This window comes from Phocoena sinus, chromosome 19, assembly GCF_008692025.1.
Source record: "Phocoena sinus isolate mPhoSin1 chromosome 19, mPhoSin1.pri, whole genome shotgun sequence".
NCBI classification, from domain to species: domain Eukaryota; kingdom Metazoa; phylum Chordata; class Mammalia; order Artiodactyla; family Phocoenidae; genus Phocoena; species Phocoena sinus.
Window position 1 is genome coordinate 3,366,417 of NC_045781.1, and position 11,455 is coordinate 3,377,871.

General features: G+C 44.1%; 1 protein-coding gene across 1 annotated transcript in view; it reads left to right on the forward strand.

Moving 5' to 3' along the window:
- NLRP7 (NLR family pyrin domain containing 7) overlaps positions 1-11,455 on the forward strand; it is a 116,484-nt gene that overhangs the window by 58,336 nt on the left and 46,693 nt on the right. The window lies entirely within an intron of this gene.

Sequence of the window (11,455 nt, forward strand, 5' to 3'; positions counted from 1 at the left end):
CTCACTGTTGCGGCCTCTCCCGTTGCGGAGCACAGGCTCCGGACGCGCAGGCTCAGCGGCCATGGCTCACGGGCCCAGCCGCTCCGCGGCATGTGGGATCTTCCTGGACGGGGGCATGAACCCGTGTCCCCTGCATCGGCAGGCGGACTCTCAACCACTGCACCACCAGGGAAGCCCTATTTATCTTTTTAAAAATAAATTTATTTATTTTATTTATTGATTTTTGGCTGTATTGGGTCTCTGTTGCTGCACACGGGCTTTCTCTAGTAGCGGCGAGCGGGGGCTACTCTTCGTTGCGGTGCGCGGGCTTCTTACTGCAGTGGCTTCTCTTGTTGCCGAGCACGGGCTCTAGGTGCACGGCTTCCGTAGTTGTGGCTCACGGGCATAGTCGCTCCGCAGCATGTGGGATCTTCCTGGACTAGGGCTCGAACCCGCGTCCCCTGCATTGGCAGGCGGATTTCTAACCACTGCGCCACCAGGGAAGCCCCCAGGTTCGTGTTCTTTTTGACACATCAGAACCCCTGGTAGGAGGTAAAAATTAAGCAGTAAGGCAGGGACTACAGCACCTCTCAGTGTCCCTCCAGCCTGTGCCTGTGGATGGGGGGCAGGGCAGGGGCTCATCTCCTGCCATGCCCGTGCCTTCTCCATGGTCCCTGCTTCCGTGGGGGCACCCCTGAGACTGGCACTATGAACACTGCCCCCTCCTTATGTCACTCCAGCCTAGTGGCAGCACCGGTGTCCTGCCCTTACCTATTGCTGGGTAGCCTCGCTTCCCCTGTTTGGTTTCCTAACTTATCCGTCACCTGGATACCTGTATTGGTTACGTATTGCTGCCGTAAGAAATTGCCACAAACATGGAGGCTGAAAAGAACACAAATCTATGATTTTGTAGTTTTGGAGTCAGAAGTCTGACACAGGTTTCACTGGGTTAAAATCGAGGTGTCAGCAGGGCTGTGTTTCCTTCTGGAGCTCTAGGGGAGAATCAGTTCCTGTGCTTTTTCCAGCTTGGAGAGGCAGCTCGAATTCCTGGTTTCATGACCCTGTCCTCTATCTTCGAAGCCAGCGCTGGTGGGTGGCGTCTTTCTTGTGCGCTGTTACTCTGATGCTCACGCTCCTGCCTCCTTCTTTCTCTTATATGGACCCTTGTCACTTGCTGTCCTTGAGGAACCATAGGGTTTGGCTGGGCTGACAGGGAGGGCTTGTCCTGACCACCTGGGGGAGAAGGAGGCACAGCTTAGAGAGGAAAATGGGGAGCCCCTTCCCCTCCCTGTGCTCAGAGGTTCCTCCTCCTTCCCACGTCTCTAAGGCTCCTTTCCAACCCAGGGGAACCCATGCCCCATGGAGATTCCTACACCACAGAGACATGGCTTCTCCTACAAGAAAAACAGCTGCTGAGAACTTTGAGCAAGTGCTGACTGGCGGACTCGCACTAGATGTTGATAATGTAAAATTAGTTGCATAAGACAAGACAGAGTAGACAATGAGTAGAAGAATAACCTGCGTTGAGTGAAATGATGTCAGCTCACGCGAGAAACACGTGACACGGTGGAGCCTACAACACAACCTCCTGGAGTCTCAGGGGCGTGGTATACGGTTCTCCCCCTCTTCCGAAAGCAGGACAGCCGCAGTAGTACCTGCAGTGCCTGCTCTCATGGAACTGCTGGGAGGACTTGAGTTATTGCCTTGTCCTCTGAGGGGCTGTTGTTTCTGGCACTGCTTCCTTCCCTCACTCTAGAGATAACACCGATTCCTCCCAGACACGCCAGGTCTGAGTGTCACAGTCTTCTATTGGTGCCCTAGAGCCTGGCTCAGCGGAGGGAAGAAGAGTGTCTAGGAAGGGTTTCTGGACCAGAATCGGGGGCTAGACTTTCCTGGGCCCCCACTTTCTACTTCCCAAGAGACTCACCCTCATAGTGTTATGACGTCCCACCGTCAACCCACCACCCTACCTTCTGTACTATATCCCCTCCTGTTACAGGAAGGTCTTATTTGAGGTGGATGGCAGCCCAAGGTTTGGGGAAAAGACTCACCCCCTTGTGCCCAGATCCTCTGGATCAAGAAGAACCCTGGAAAGAAAGGCTTATGATGGACAATCCATCTCATGTAAGACCTGGCCCCCCACTCCTGCTTCCAGCTGGCCTGGGAGCCTCGTTGGCTAGGACTGTGCTCGGCTGAAGATGAACTCAGCCATCAAGGTCCCCCTTGCCCCCATGGAAGCAGGGCTCTCTGCTGTGGAGGACTCAGTGTTCCAGCCCAGTGTGTCCACCAGAGAGTTCCCTGCCTTCCTTCCCTTCCAGGACCCACCAAGACACGCCAGGCTGGTGATGGTGGGCAGCACAGAACTGCTTCTGCTGAACAGAAGGCGGTGACCCAGCAAACCTGAAAAGCACACAGGATGTTATGATGGCGGCCCAACTAATGTCGTGTACAAGTTGACCACGGGACGGGCACCTGGTGACTCACACAGGCTCTTCCTACCTTAAAAAAGTCAGTGTGGGGGGCCCAGCTGAGGGAGGAATTGGGCTTCCTGGAAGATTTTCGGACCAGAGCTGTCTCTTCAGATCATTTAACAATGGCCAGGCTTGAAACGTAATCTCTGACTCAGCTCACCTATGACTACATTGTTAAGTTTACCAGAAATTTATTCTTCGGTATCTAATCTGCTATTACCTTGATACATTGAATTATTTTCTTTTTTCACATTGGATATGATTTTCATAGAATTTCTTATTTCCTTCTTTCCTACGTTTAAAAAAATTCCCAAACGTTATATTTTATCTTGAATGCTCAACCATCTTTATGATAGTAAAATTTCTTTATTGAAAATGCTAATTTTATGATTTTTAAAAAGTTATGGATTTCCTTATACCGTATCATCTTTTCCCTGTATGTATGTATTTCCAAGTTCCTTGAACACCTAACAACTTTTAAAAATTGACGTATAGTTGACTTACAATATTATATTCGTTGCAGGTGTATTACACAGTGATTCAATATTTTTATAGATTACACACCATAACAAAGTATTATTAAATATTGACTGTATTCCCTGTGCTGTACATTATATCCCTGTGACTTACTTATTTTATAACTGGTCATTGGTATCTCTTAATCCCTTTCACCTATTTTGCTCCCCGCCACCCCTCTTCTTCCCTCAGGTAACCACTAGTTTGTTCTCTGTATCTGTGAGTCTGATTCTGTTTTGTTATATTTGTTCATTTGTTTTTTTTTTTTTTTTTTTTTTTTTTTGCGATACGCGGGCCTCTCACCGCTGTGGCCCCTCCCGTTGTGGAGCACAGGCTCCGGACGCGCAGGCCCAGCGGCCATGGCTCACGGGCCCAGCCGCTGCCGCGGCATGTGGGATCTTCCCGGACCGGGGCACGAACCCGTGTCCCCTGCATCGGCAGGCGGACTCCCAACCACTGCGCCACCAGGGAAGCCCCTGTTCATTTGTTTTGATTTTTAGATTCCACACATAAGTGAAAACATATAGTATTTCTCTTTCTCTGTCTGACTTTCTTCACTAAACGTTATACCCTGCAGGTCCATCCATGTTCTCTAATGGCAGGATTTTGTTCTCTTTTAAAAATTGAGGTATAGTTGATTGACAATATTATATAAATTTCGGGTGTACAACATAGTGACCCACAGTTTTTTAAAGATGAACTCCATTTAGTTTATTCTATGTAGTAGTTTGTGGGCTGTCTGAAGACACTGATTAAATTAGAAAATGAAAAATTAAGGGTAAGATTGGAGAGTTCCGCAAAAGCCACCTTCCTGAGTGTATTGTGTACTAAGAATAGATGTGTGGTTTCTCTCCAGAAAACGATGGGTGCTAAGAAAACGTGTAAGCACGAGGTGATATTCTTGGAGTCTGGGTGAAAATATATCCGGCAGAAATTTTCACGGAGTTAAGAGGTGATAAGTCCTTCCAGGAAGAGATTCTCCTTGTTACTTACATTCCACTAGGTATGGTCATCTCGTAATATTATGTTAAGTATCATCACTACCTGTAGGTCTCTTCCATCAGACTGAGCTCTGTGAGAATATGGATTCTGTCTTCAAATTGGCGTCATCAATCTAGAACGGCTATTGTGTTCTACAACGATGAAAGTGTCATGTATTTGCCGTGTTCCATGTGGCAGTGAGCAGACATGTGCGGGTTCTGAGCACTTGAATTTTGGCTAGTGTAGCCGAGGAACTGAATTTTAAAATTTATTTAATTTAATCTAATTTTCATTTAAGTACCCTTGTATGGCTAGTGGCCACCATACTGGATACCTCAAACAGGAAATACTTCATCTTTTTTTTTTTTTAACCTACTTGCATTGCTTTTATTTTTTCATGCAAAGGCATTTTATTTATTTATTTATTTATTTAAACATCTTTATCGGAGTATAATTGCTTTACAATGGTGTGTTAGTTTCTGCTGTATAACAAAGTGAATCAGCTATACATATACATATATCCCCATATCCCCTCCCTCCTGCGTCTCCCTCCCACCCTCCCTATCCCACCCCTCTAGGTGGTCACAAAGCACCGAGCTGATCTCCCTGTGCTATGTGGCTGCTTCCCACTAGCTATCTGTATTACATTTGGTAGCGTATATATGTCCGTGCCACTCTCTCACTTCGTCCCAGCTTACCCTTCCCCTTCCCCGTGTCAAGTCCATTCTCTAGGTCTGCATCTTTATTCCTGTCCTGCCCCTGTATGCTAACACATATGTATGGAATCTTAAAAAAAAAAAAAAAGGTTCGGAGCCATTTTATTTTAAATATAGCAGTGTGTACGTGTCAATCCCAAACTCCCAATCTATCCCTCCCCCCACGCTGCCCCCCTGGTAACCATAAGTTTGTTCTCTAATTCTGTGAGTCTGTTTCTGTTTTGTAAATAAGTTCATTTTATACTTCATCTTTGTAAAATTTTACAGAATAGTTGTTGTTGCTGTCATTGTTTTAACTGAATAGTTTGAAGTATCAACTGGTAGATTTTCTAGATTTGCTTCAGTGGAATTTCAGAAAAAGGGTGATAATGATTTGCTATCCAGTATGTGCGGGTGAATGCAATAAAATCTCTGGAAATGGCTGGATAGTTATAATAGAGTCCTAGGATAGCTGGGAGATTACTAAGGGGTTGTGGGATTTTGAAGACCATCCTACAAGTCTTGAGACTCCACTGTTAGCCTCAGAGCTGGGGGGCTGGGTTTGAGGAGAAGGAAGAGTGTCCATGGAGGAGCCCCTTTAAAAAGAGGTACAGGTCCTTGCTTTGTAACACTCTGTGTGCTCAGAGCCTGGGGCCAGGTCAGGTCTCAGCATGGTCTTGGTTTACATTGAGTGCCATGTAGATACTGGACTCAGAGGAGGAGGACGTAGGGCTCAGGGGAATGGGAGTGAATATTGTCTCTGAGAGGGTGCAGCGGTTCATGTGGGCATGTATCACATCCTGTGTGTCTTCTGCTGTAGGGTCCTGAGAGGAGAAGGGTAAGAATGATGTACTGAGACATGATATCTGAAGGCAGGAGCACTGGATATGTGGAAGGGCTCAAGTTATGGTGAGGGTTTGGGCTGGGAGGATTCACCTCGCCATTCATCATTCGGTCTTCCATGGGCTCTGGGTCCACAATGGCAGCATCTGCAAATGGAAGAGAGTCAAGGCTTTTGGGGGGATTCTTCCAGATCCCCACATCTTTGACAGGGACACCAAAGCCAGAAAAAGGTAGTGGTGTACCCGAGGTTGCTCAGCCCGTCTACCCCAATAAGTCAAAAAAACATCCCATATACAACCCCAGGCGTACACTGACTCTCTGGATCCTGTACAAACCCATGGATCCCATCCTACATCTTCTGTTATAGACCATCCTCTTCTGCAAGTTAGCAGATTCCCCAGCGCCGAGGAGTGTACAGGGGAGAAGGAGGGATGGTTGTAGGTTGAAGGAAAGGAGGGGATCCATGGGTCTCTGGAAGATGTTCCGTCAAGGATCTCAACCACAAAAATCACAGTTTAACCTACAGGAAATGAAAATGCAATAATAAATTTATTTATTTATTATTTATTTATTTTTGGCTTCGTTGCCATGCGCGGGCTTTCTCTAGTTGCGGCGAGCGGGGGCTACACTTCGTTGTGGTGCGCTGGCTTCTCATTGCAGTGGCTTCTTTTGTTGCGGAGCACAGGCTCTGGGCGTGCGAGCTCAGTAGTTGTGGCTCCCGGGCTCTAGAGCACAGGCTCAGTAGTTGTGGCACACGGGCTTCAGCAGTTGTGGCTTGTGGGCTCTAGAGCGCAGGCTCAGTAGTTGTGGCGCACGGGCTTAGTTGCTCCACGGCATGTGGGACCTTCCTGCACCAGGGCTCAGACCGATGTCTCCTACATTGGCAGGCGGATTCTTAACCACTGCGCCATCAGGGGAGTCCCGATGTATCATATCTTCTTTATCCATTCATCTGTTGATGGGCACTTAGGTTGTTTCCATGTCTTGTTTATCATAAATAATGCTGCGATGAACACGGGGGTGCATATATCTTTTCAAATTAGTGTTTTTCTATTCCATCGATAAATGCCCAGAAGTGGAATACCTAGAGCATATGGTAGTTCTATTTTTAATTTTACAAGGAGCCTCCATACTGGTTTCCACAGTGGCAGCACCGGTTTACATTCCCACCAACAGTATATGAAGAATAGCTTTTCCCCACGTCCTCACCAACACTTTTTATTTCTTGCCTTTTTGATAATAGCCATTCCACCAGGGCCGAGGTCTCATAGTGGTTTGGACTTGCATTTCCCTAATAATTAGTGATGTTGAACATGTTTTCAACATGCCCGTTGGCCTTCTGTATGTCTTCTTTGAAACACTGTCTCTTCCCTTCCTCTGCTCATTTTAAAATCAGGTTGGTTGTATTTTTGTTGTTGAGTTGTATGAGTTTTTTAAATATATTTTTGTTATTAACCCCTTGTCAGATACATGATTGGAAACTCTCTCTTCCCATTCCATAGGTTGTCTTTTCACTTTGTCGATTGTTTCCCTCACCGTGCAAAAGATTTTAGATCGATGTAATCCCATTTGTTTATTTTTGCCTTTATTTCCTTGCCTGAGGAGACAGATCTAGAAAGGTATTAACATCAGTGTCAAAGAGCGTACTCTGTTTTCTTCTAAGAGTTTAAAGTTTCTAGCCTTACATTCAAGTCTTTAATGGATTTTGAGTTGACTTTTGTGTGTGGTATGAGACAGTGGTCTACTTTTATTTTTATTTTTGGTGTGGCTGTCCAGTTTTCCCAACACCATTTATTTATTTGTTTGTTTGTTTATTATTTTTTGGCTGCACCACGCGGCATGTGTGATCTTAGTTCCCTGACCAGGGATTGAACCCGCGCCTCCTGCATTGGAAGCACGGGGTCCTAACCACCGGACCGCCAGGGAAGTCCCCAACACCATCTACTGAAGAAACTATTCCTTCTCTATTGTATGTTCTTTGCTCCTTTGTTGTAAATTAATTGCTTATATATGTGTGAGTTTATTTCTGGGCTCTCAATTCTGTTCTTTGATCTATGTATCTGATTTTCTGCCACTGTGATACAGTTTAGATTTCTATGGTTTGTGATAATAGTTTGAAATCAGGAAGTGTGATACCTCCAGCTTTGTTCTTTTTTCTTAAGCTTGCTTTAGCTCTTTGTGGTCTTTTCTGGTTCCATGGGAAGTTTAGAATTTTTTTTTGTCCTATTTCTATGGAAAATGTGCTTCGGATTTTGATAGGGGTTACACTGAATCTGTAGATTGCTTTAGGTAATATGAACATTTTAACAATGTTATATTCTTCAGCACCTAAGCACAGAATAGCTTGCCATTTATTTGTGTCTTCAATTTCTTTCAACAATGTCTCATAATTTTCAGTGTACAGGTCTCTCACCTCTTTAGTTAAATTTACTCCTAGGTATTTTATTATTTTTATTGCAATGGTAAATGAGATTGTTTTCTTAATTTCTGTTTCTGCTAGCTCATTTTTTTTTTTTTTTTTTTTTTTTTTTTTTTTTTTTTTATGCGTTACGCGGGCCTCTCACTGTTGTGGCCTCTCCCGTTGCGGAGGACAGGCTCCGGACGCGCAGGCTCAGCGGCCATGGCTCACGGGCCCAGCCGCTCCGCGGCATGTGGGATCCTCCCAGACCGGGGCACGAACCCGCGTCCCCTGCATCGGCAGGCGGACTCTCAACCACTGCGCCACCAGGGAAGCCCCCTGCTAGCTCATTTTTAGTGAATAAAAATGCAACAGGTTTTTGTATACTGATTTTGTATCCTGCAACTTTACTATTTGTTGGAGTTTTCAGGGTTTTCTATATATAAAATCAAGTCAACCAGAAATAGTGACAGTTTTGCTTCTTTCTGTCAAATTTGGATGGCTTTTATTTCATTGTCTTGCCTAATTGTTTTGTCTAGGACTTCCAATACTGTGTTGAAGAAGAGTGGTGAGAGTGGGCACCCTTGTCTTATTCCTGATTTTACAGGGTTCGCTTTCAGTTTTTCACCATTGAGTATGATGTTACCTGTGGGCTTGTCATTATGGCCTATATTGTGTTGCGGTAGGTTCCTTCTATACCCACTTGAGTGAGAGTTTCTGTCATAAATGGGTGTTGAATCTTGTCAAATGTTTTTTTCTACATCTATTGAGATGATCATATAGTTTTTGTCCTTCATTTTGTGAATGTGGTGTATCACATTGGTTGGATTATGGATGTTAAACCATCCTTGCATCCTTGGAATGAATCTCACTGGATCATGATGTAAAGTCCTTTAGTGTAACATTATACTGAATGGTGAAGAGCGGAATTCATCTCCTCTAAGATCTGGAACAAGAGAAGATGCTCCCTTTCCCCATTTTTTATTCAACATAGTAGTAGAAGTCCTAGCCACAGCAATTAGTCAAGGAAAAGAAATAAAACACATCCAAACCGAACATGAAGAAGTAACTATTTGCAGATGGCATGATACTATACATAGAAAGCTCTAATTACTCCACCAAAACCTATTAAAGCTAATAAATGAATTCAGTAAAGTTGTAGTAAAGTATACCAAATTAATATACAGAAATCTTCTGCTTTTCTATACCTTAAAAATGAACTATCAGAAAGAATATCAAGAAAGCAATCCTGTTTAGAATTACTTCAAAAAGAATCAAATACCTGGGAATAAACTTAACCGAGGAGGTGAAAAAGCTGTGTTCTTAAATCTATAAGGCGTTAAGAAAGCAGTATGTTTTTGGATATGTCTCCTTAGGCAAGGGCAACAAAAGCAAAAATAAACAACACGAAAGAACAAACAAAACAAAACAGAAACAGACTCGTAGGTACAGAGAACAAACTGGTGGTTGCCATAGGGGAGTGTGGGAGGGGGGAAGGATGAAATACGTAGAGGGGATTAAGAGGTACAAACTTCCAGCTGTAGAAGAAATAAGTCATGGGGATGTAATGTACATGTAAGGAATATAGTCAGTAATACTGTAACAACTTTGTGTGGTGACAGACTGTAACTGGTTTTATTGTGGTGATCATTTCATAATGTTTAAAAATATCAAATCACTATGTTGTACACCTGAGACTAGTATAATATTGTATGTTAATTATAAAGCAATAAGAAAGAAATTCAGTGAGAAATTACCAGTTTTCCAGAAGACCCTGTGGCTTCCATCTTGAACGAAAGCTTCCAGCATCACCATACAGGTTACCACCCTAATGAATTGACATGGAAATCGTTTCCTTCTTTTACTGTAGGGTCAAGATTAGTTATGCCTCCCTAAGTCGTAAATCTTGTCTCCTCTTGAACATTATGTATGTAATGGAGTAATACTACAGTCGTGCTTCTTAAAATTTTCTTTTATTTATTTAATTCCATGTTTCAAAATGGATCTTTATTCTGTCTGTAGTTTCAGTTTGTGAATTTTTACTGCCATATAATATTCCATTGCATATATAGATAAACCACAGATTTTTGAAAATGAACAAAAAAATTTATTGAAGTATAGTTGATTTACAGTATGTCAATTTCTGCTGTACAGCAAAGTGATTCAGTTATACCTGTATATATTCTTTTCCATGATGGTTTATCACAGGATATTGAATATAGTTCCCTGTGCTATACAGTAGGACCTTGTCATTTATCCATCTTATATATAAATAGTTTGTATCCGCTAATCCCAAACTCCCAATACCTCCCTCCCCATTGGCAACCGCAAGTCTGTTCTCTGTGTCTGTGAGTCTGTTACTGTTTCATAGATATGTTCATTTGTGTTGTATTTATTTATTTATTTGGCTGCACCTGGCCTTAGTTGTGGCACATGGGATCTTCACTGCCGCGTGCGGGATCCTCTTTGAGGCCTGCAGGATCTTTAGTTGTGGCATGCGAACTCTTAGTTGCAGCATGTGGGATCTAGTTCCCTGATCAGGGTTCAGACCTGGGGCCCCTGCGTTGGGTGCGTGGAGTCTTAGCCACTGGACCACTAGGAAAGTCCCTTGTGTCATTTTTTAGATTGTCTTTCTCTTCCTGTCTTACTTCACTTAGTATGATCATCTCTAGGTCCATCCACGTTGCTGCAAGAGGCATTATTTCATTTTTTTTTCTTTCAATTTTTTTTTTAAAGAAGATGTTGGGGGTAGGAGTTTATTTATTAATTAATTTATTTTTGCTGTGTTGGGTCTTCATTTCTGTGCGAGGGCTTTCTCTAGCTGTGGCGAGCGGGGGCCACTCTTCATCGCGGTGCGCAGGCCTCTCACTGTCGTGGCCTCTCTCGTTGCGGAGCACAGGCTCCAGACGCGCAGGCTCAGTAGTTGTGGCTCACGGGCCTAGTCGCTCCGCGGCACGTGGGATCTTCCCAGACCAGGGCTCGAACCCGTGTCCCCTGCATTAGCAGGCAGATTCTCAACCACTGCGCCACCAGGGAAGCCCTCAATTTTTTAAATAGATCTTTATGGGGATATAATTGCTTCACTAATTATTGTGTTAGTTTCTGTTGCACAACAAAACGAGTCTGCCATATGCACACACACGTCCCCATATCCCCTCCCTCCCATCCTCCCTTTCCCACCCTTTTCCATTTTTTTTATGTCTGAGTAGTATTCCACTGTGTGTGTGTGTGTGTGTGTGTGTGCGTGCGTGCGTGCGCGCGTGTGTATATACGTATACACACACATATGACATCTTCTTTATCCGTTCATCTGTCAGTGGACATTTGGGTTGTTTCCATGTCTTGACTATTGTAAATAGTGATGCTATGAATATAGGTGTACATGTATCTTTTCGAATTACAGCTTGTCTGGATATATGCCCAGGAGTGGCGTTGCTGGATTATATGGCAACTCTATTTTTAGTTTTTTGAGGAACCTCCGTACTGTTCTCCATAGTGGCTGCACCAATTTGCATTCCCACCAACAGTGCAGGAGGGTTCCCTTTTCTCCACACCCTCTTCAGCATCTATTG